We start from the raw sequence: 7,211 nt of genomic DNA on the forward strand, positions 1-7,211 counted from the left end.
TGTGATAATTATTCCCTATGAGGGAGACCATACAGTTCATCATTCTTTGGGTCTGGCTCACTTCTCTTAGTATTTTTTTTTCCAAGTCCTTCCATTTCCTTATGAATGAGGCAATGTCATTCTTTCTGATAGAGGCATAAAATTACATTGTGTATATGTAGCACATTTTCCTGAGCCATTCGTCTACTGAGGGAATATGGCCTAGTGGTAGAGTACTTGCCTCAAAATATTTCTCTTCTAAGGGGAGATTTTCTTGAATATTTACAGCAGAAACCTAATTTTCAGATAGCAAGTGAGAAAAAACTAGGAAAAAGAAACAAGATTATAGTCTTAGCTGCTCAGCTAGAATTATTGAAAATAAACTAAATCTATGCTTTTACCTATCTAAAGACAGATTCCTCCCATCCCATCACCCAGAAAAGTCAATATGTAACTATTTCAGGAAAACAAGACATTTGAAAAAGAAATATTACAGGAGACTGAAGAAGAGCCTTTGGACGGTTCAAAGGAAGTTATCCTGGAAAGCATTCCTCATCTTTTCCAGAACGTTTTATATTCCCTGAAGAGAACTTTAAAAAAGTGCAAACTAGGCAATAAAACTGCCTCAGAGAGTGAAACTTAAGGTTGAGAATGTTGGGCATTTACATATCTAATCTCCTGCCTTAATCGTTTTTAGTCTGAGAACAGTTGCTTTCCCTTTTGCATTGCATGTTGCATATATAATGTAATCTCGGAATATAGAAGCTACATATTCTACAATTTCGATTTGTTTTTCTCAATTACTAAAGAACCTGAATTATGAAATTGTACTCACTTTTTCTACCTGTCCCTTATTTTATGTCTGAAAATTATTTGCTGTTGTTATTTCTTTGCTTCCAAAATCTGTGCTCTTCTTACTTCTTAAGGTTTGTGTGTGTGTGTGTGTGTGTGTGTGTGTGTGTGTGTGTGTGTGATTTTCCATTATCTCTGCTATTGAACAACATACTTGTTGGTTGCCAGTGGCTGATACCTGTATGCCAGTTACCAAGGAGGCTGAGTATCTCCAATTATTCACCAAAAAAAAGCCTGAGAAGTGGTAGAGTGCTAAATTTGAGCAAAACGATTCCAGGAAGAGCATGCAGACCCTGAGCACAAGTGTCAAAATCTCAAACAACAACAATAATAAACTAATATGTTTAATATTATACTTGCAGGGATTTTTTTGCTTGCATTTTTGTGCTTTATGTTTTTTGAGATTTGATAAACTATACATTTAGAATTTGTAATAAATTTGCAAGTTTTCCTTCCAAGACTTCCATATGTTTACTCTTATCTCTTTTGCAATTTACAATTTTGTGCTTATGACTCCACTCTTAACTTTTCACTTTTCATCTCTTCAATATATCACTTGTGTTTATTTGATTGCTTTTATAATTTTTTGGCTGTTTATTTTGGATGTAGGCATTTGTTTCTTTGTGAAATAATAATATTTCTTCATTATCTGCTATTTTTCCCTCAGTTTTTATCAAGAATCAACCCAATCCACAGTAACTTTTATTTCATATACTGTTTATTTTCACTAAAAGTTGGACTTCTCTTTCATATCTTTGACTTTTAATTTCCACTGTGTTCTTTAAAATTTAGGTCTTAGTTATAACAGTAGCAGGAATATTTTTGAGGGGGTGTGGGTAGGGGGGTTAAGAAATAAGTGATTTGTGATAAATTTTGTTCTTTGAGCACCCTAGTACACATTCTTGTGATTTCCCATGTCATGTCAACTACTCAGATTTGCACGGAGGAGGGTGGGACAACACCACTTTATAAGCACAATGAGAAAAATCGCTTTCTCTTCTCCCTGTTGTACGATTTGTTACACTTGTGGGGTAATTTGTCATACCTTCATCCTTAGTCAGCTAATGAACTGAGAAGAGCATTTATTAAATGTCTGGAACTCTCTGTTTTTGAACAACGTTGTCTACTCAATGCCAACTGCAACTCCTTGAATCAAAATGACTCTGCTTGTCTTCTTTCTGTCTGCATTGTTTCTTGTGAATTTTCTCCTTTGCTTTCATTCCCTCAGGAGTCACTCTTTGTAATCCAGTGTTTATTGGCTGATAATTGCTTTTTGAATATTTTATGTAGATTTTAAATACCTTTAGGTTATATATTCCTGCCTTTGTAGTTTTTCTTGTCTGGAACTAGGAATCATTATATGTAATTTCTAAATAAAACCTTTTTTTCCCCTGAAAACTGGTAATGTTTGGTAATCTACAGGTTTAGAGTTGAAAAGAGGAAAGTAACATAAAAGAAGACTATTTAGGGGAAACAAGCAAGAAGAAAGATAATAATAGCAATGGGTGATATAAGGTGAATATGATTAAAATACATTACATACATATATGAATATAGACCCATGAAGTCGTTTAAAAGTGCTAAGTAAAAGAGAAATATAGAAAAATAGTATAGGGATTCAATATGATCTAAGTATATTTTATTCATGCATAGATAGCATATGACCTACTAGTACAATTAATATATGCTAATAAAATGGCTACAAATTTTTAAAAGGTTGCTTAGGATGACAACAAAAAAGAAAATGTCATAATCAAATAGTTAATTTTATACCTTGTAAAACATTTGCACTTCAGTGCATTCCTTTAGAAAAACAAAATGCTATTTGAATCAGGAGAATAAAAAATGACTCAGCTTTACCAATATAGACAGGTATCATAATCTGTTGGAAGCCAGGACAGAAATAAAATACAGAAAAAGTGAATTTTCACTTGTCCTGAAAGGTTGAGGGAATCCATCAAGCTCTTTCCTCAGAAACTGGATTCAAAGATTTGAGACCTGGAGATGACTATTTGAGCAGAAGACTGACCATGGCAGACAGGAAATTCTTTTGCCTCCATAATCATGTGAACCAATTTTCATAATAAATTTCTCTCTTTCTTTCTCTCTCTCTCTCTCTCTCTCTATATATATATATATATATTCTCCTATTATATTTCTCTAGAGAAACCTTTATGATAGAATAAATTACATATATCTTTACAGATAATAGATTTAAACTACATATTACATTATATATTATTTACACATGCATTATATGCATTTTATATACCTTATATATTACATATCAGAATACATATATTATATATAAAATTCACATATTTTACATATATTTAAAATATATCATTATTTTAATTAGAAAGTAAAACTTTTGTGTTGTAATTTTTGTTTATTTTACTAGCATACTCCAACTTACAAGGATGGGACTAGATCAAATGAGTGTATAGATTTAATATATTATTTTCAAAAGAAGAGACATAATTCAGGCTTGGGATACATCTTAGTGAAATGGTGACTGTCTACCCTATGTGAAATGCTAGGTTTGATCTCCAGTGCTGGAAAATCATGAAACAAATACAAGCTTGTGAGTAAAAATTAAAAATTGTAAGCCAGTTCACTAAATAAAAGTGGCACATACAGATAAATATGTTTTTTTTCATAAACCATATTTTGATTGAGTAGAAATATTCATGGATTATATTGTAAGGAACAAAAATTCCTGTAATTGCTTTGCAAAAAATGGACAATATTATCATAACTAAAAGCCCAAATACCCTAAGATATGTATTTCCTTTGAAGAAATTCTTACTGTGTAACAACAGACAAGAAAGGTAATTTAATAGCAAATATCACCAGAGTCAATCATTTAGAAAATGTAAATCAAATGTATTTTTCCATACATAAAATTTGTGGAGTGTAGATACCTTTGAAACAAGATAGCTCTATGAATACCATTTATAAGAATACCATTACTAGTTTACAAGTTTACAAGATCATTATAAATTTACAGTTTAAAATAAGTACATTATTAATATGAAGAAATAGAAACTTGCAAAAATGTTTTTACCTATATAGAAATTTTAAAATAAGGGTATAAAATTTATTAAAGAGAATAACAAAACCTTCAAGTATATCAACATTGATTTACACTTCTGTTTAAAAACGCTCAAAACATGATTTGTTACATAATTTTCACTGGCCTTTCTAGATTTTATTTAACACTTATATACAGTTCTCTCTACCTAGCATCTAATATTTACTTATCATACCCATGTATTTACATATCATGGTGTTTTCCATCTCTTTAGGTATGTCCAGTATAAATTTTGGCAAGATATTTTGTTTGTAGTCTGAATCTTAATGTGGCTGCCAGAAGCCCCCTTTATGAATTTATCAGAGAAAATCCTCCCACCCACTCTATTACAGCCAAAGCTCTCTATACCTAGAGAACTCATTTTTACAACAATTTGAATTAGATTATAGGCTGATGATTTGATTTCATTGTGCGTCTCTGTGTCTTGTCATACTGAAGCAGTTAGTCTCTTATAACAAAATTTTCTTTTGAAGCCTCAATTGTTATATTTCTGGGTTCAACATCTTATGGTGTGAAATGCCCAGAATAAATTTTTCTTTTACTCAAAACTACAACTTTTTTAAATTAAATTTTATTGTAAATGATTTTATTTTAAAAGGTCACATACTGATTTATCATAAAATACCCAGGATAGATGAGTCTATAGAAATAAATAGTAGATTTGCCAAGGGATGGGATATGCTATGTGGAGTGTGAGTGTTATCCAATACAGATGCTCATCTGAGAATGATCATCATATTCTATAATTAGAGAGAGCTTATGGGTTTTCAAAAGTCTATACTGCAAAACCCTGGATTTTCACTTTTATGGGATGAATTTTATGCAATTTGAACCATATGTCAATGAAGAAGACATAATATTAAAAAGTACTTTAAAAGAATTTTTGTAGTTTAAGGGCTAATAAAATGGAATTTTCTACATCTTTCAAACAATAAAATTGCCAAATTCTTTGAAATCTCCCTGGATTCACCTTTTCTCTATGTGCTGAAATGTTTTATTTTACCAAATTCTGTAGCAGATTAAATTTGAAGTCTGTAGGATGAAAAGTATAAAGTATTGTGTATTCAGTTATTCATTTTAAGAATAACAATACAGATCTCATGATCTGGATATACAAAGGGGCTTCTTAGGCACGCCAAACATTAGCTGTCTTTCTCTTCACAAGTTCGTTATGATGATGGGATCACTTTCAACCTGAAAGGTATCATCGCTTGTCTTGTCATTTATCATCTTTTCCATGGATTTTTCCTATATTCTTCCTTTCATTTAAATAATGGGTTATTCCCCTCTAAGGTCACTGAAGTCTCCTTCATTTCTGCATGAACTGCTTTTTTAAAACTAATGTATTTTATTGTTCTTACAGAGGTGATGTACAGAAGGATGACAATTACATGGGTCAGTTAATGAGTACATTTGCTTTCCTACAGTGTCCTCTGCTCCCTCCCTCCCTCCTAGTCCCTCTCTCCTGTCCACACCCAATAGTTGTATTGCTCACTTTCACCAATGTCCAGTGAGCTCCACTGCTGCAATATTTCATACTTTTTCCATCAAGTTTTGTGCCCTCCCTTCACCATCCCAGAGATATACACATGAAAACACTATACATAAGGCAAAGAAGAAAGAATCATCAAAAATGAAAGCAAACAAAAAACAACTAAAATCTCCTTTTTTCCCATATCTTGGAGTTTATCAATATGAAGAGGCACTTATGTACTGTGCCTTTTTGTTTCTCTCCTAAGAGTGCCTTTTTTTGTGTCTCACTGTGTGTTTGTATCTAGGTTCATGTATAGTTTGTCATATCCAGTACATTTTAGATCTTACATCCACATTTCAGAGAGAACATGCACTGTTTGTCTCTCTGAGATTGGCTTACCTCACTTAATATGATTTGTTCTATTTCCATCCATTTCCCTGCAAATAGGTTTTTATTGTTTCTAATGGCTGTGTAAAATTCCATTGTGCATAGATAGCACAATTTTTATCTGCTCATCTATTGTGGGGCATCTGGGTTTCTATATCTTGGCTATTTTGAATAGTGCTGCAATGAACATGGGTGTGCAGGTGTCCTTAACATATCCTGGCTCATTCATGGTAGATGCCAAGAGTGGTATATCTGTTTTATAGGGAAAGTCTATATTTAAAGATCTATATTCCCAAAGGCATTGCACTAGCTTAACTAACCACCAACAGTACATTAGGGTTCCTTTTCCCCCATACCCTTCCAAAATTTGTTCTTCTTCAAATTCACAGTTTTGTTCAATCTTACTGGGATGAGATATAATCATGTTTTTATTTGCATTTCATTTATGGCCAGGAATGATGACCATTTCCTCATGTATTTCTTTGCCATTTTTACTTCTTCTGAGAAGTCTCTTCTGAGCTCCCTTGCTTGTTTATTGATTGAAATTACCAAGCTAGAGTAGGAGAAATATTAAAACTTACAAGTATAGGCACAAATGTTTTGAATAGAGTTCTGGGAGTACAACAGATATGATAGAGACTTGACACATTGGACTACATCAAAACAAAACATGTCTGCACAGCTAAGGACACAGTTACTAACCTAAAAAGAAAGCCAACTGGAAAATAGATCTTTATCAGCAACATATCTGACAAAGGCCTAATAACTAATGTATACAAGGAACTCAAGAAACTAACCTTTCTCAAACAAGAATTGTTTTTTGTGCATACAATAATTGTGTGACTGAATATCTGTGCTATCATTAACTTTATTTGAAAGGCTCTTTTTTAAATTTTAATTACTTTTTATTGAAAACTGCACTGAACGCTAAATGTCCACCTTTACAATAAACAAATACAGTAACCGTAACTCACACTAAAACAAAACATACTTCTGATAGCCATTATTTTTTTCTGTTTGGGACAGTTTTAAAGTTTTTCTTTTGTCACAAAAACAGGAATGTACCTATACAAAGGCTCAAAAAAGGCCATCTTTTTTAAACAAAAAGGCAATGATTCACAAAAGACTATGAATAGAACATGAAACTAGTTGATACAAATCTAATAGGATTTGTTAAAATCAATCACATCTAATAATACATTTGAAATGTTCTTGTATAAAATATCACATGAAGAAAAGAATTTATCAAAGTCTAAAAAAGTGGGTTTGTTCATAGACAATCTGACAAGTTACCATAAAAAGTGTTTCCTGAGACATAAGGAAATGCAACATTATTCTTGAACTCTTAGCAGCTCAAGACTTCCCACTCAATAAAATAGCTGAGGATCTGAAACTGAGAAAATATATTTGAGTACAAACAGCTTG

Source organism: Perognathus longimembris, chromosome 11 (genome assembly GCF_023159225.1).
Source record: "Perognathus longimembris pacificus isolate PPM17 chromosome 11, ASM2315922v1, whole genome shotgun sequence".
NCBI classification, from domain to species: Eukaryota; Metazoa; Chordata; class Mammalia; order Rodentia; family Heteromyidae; genus Perognathus; species Perognathus longimembris.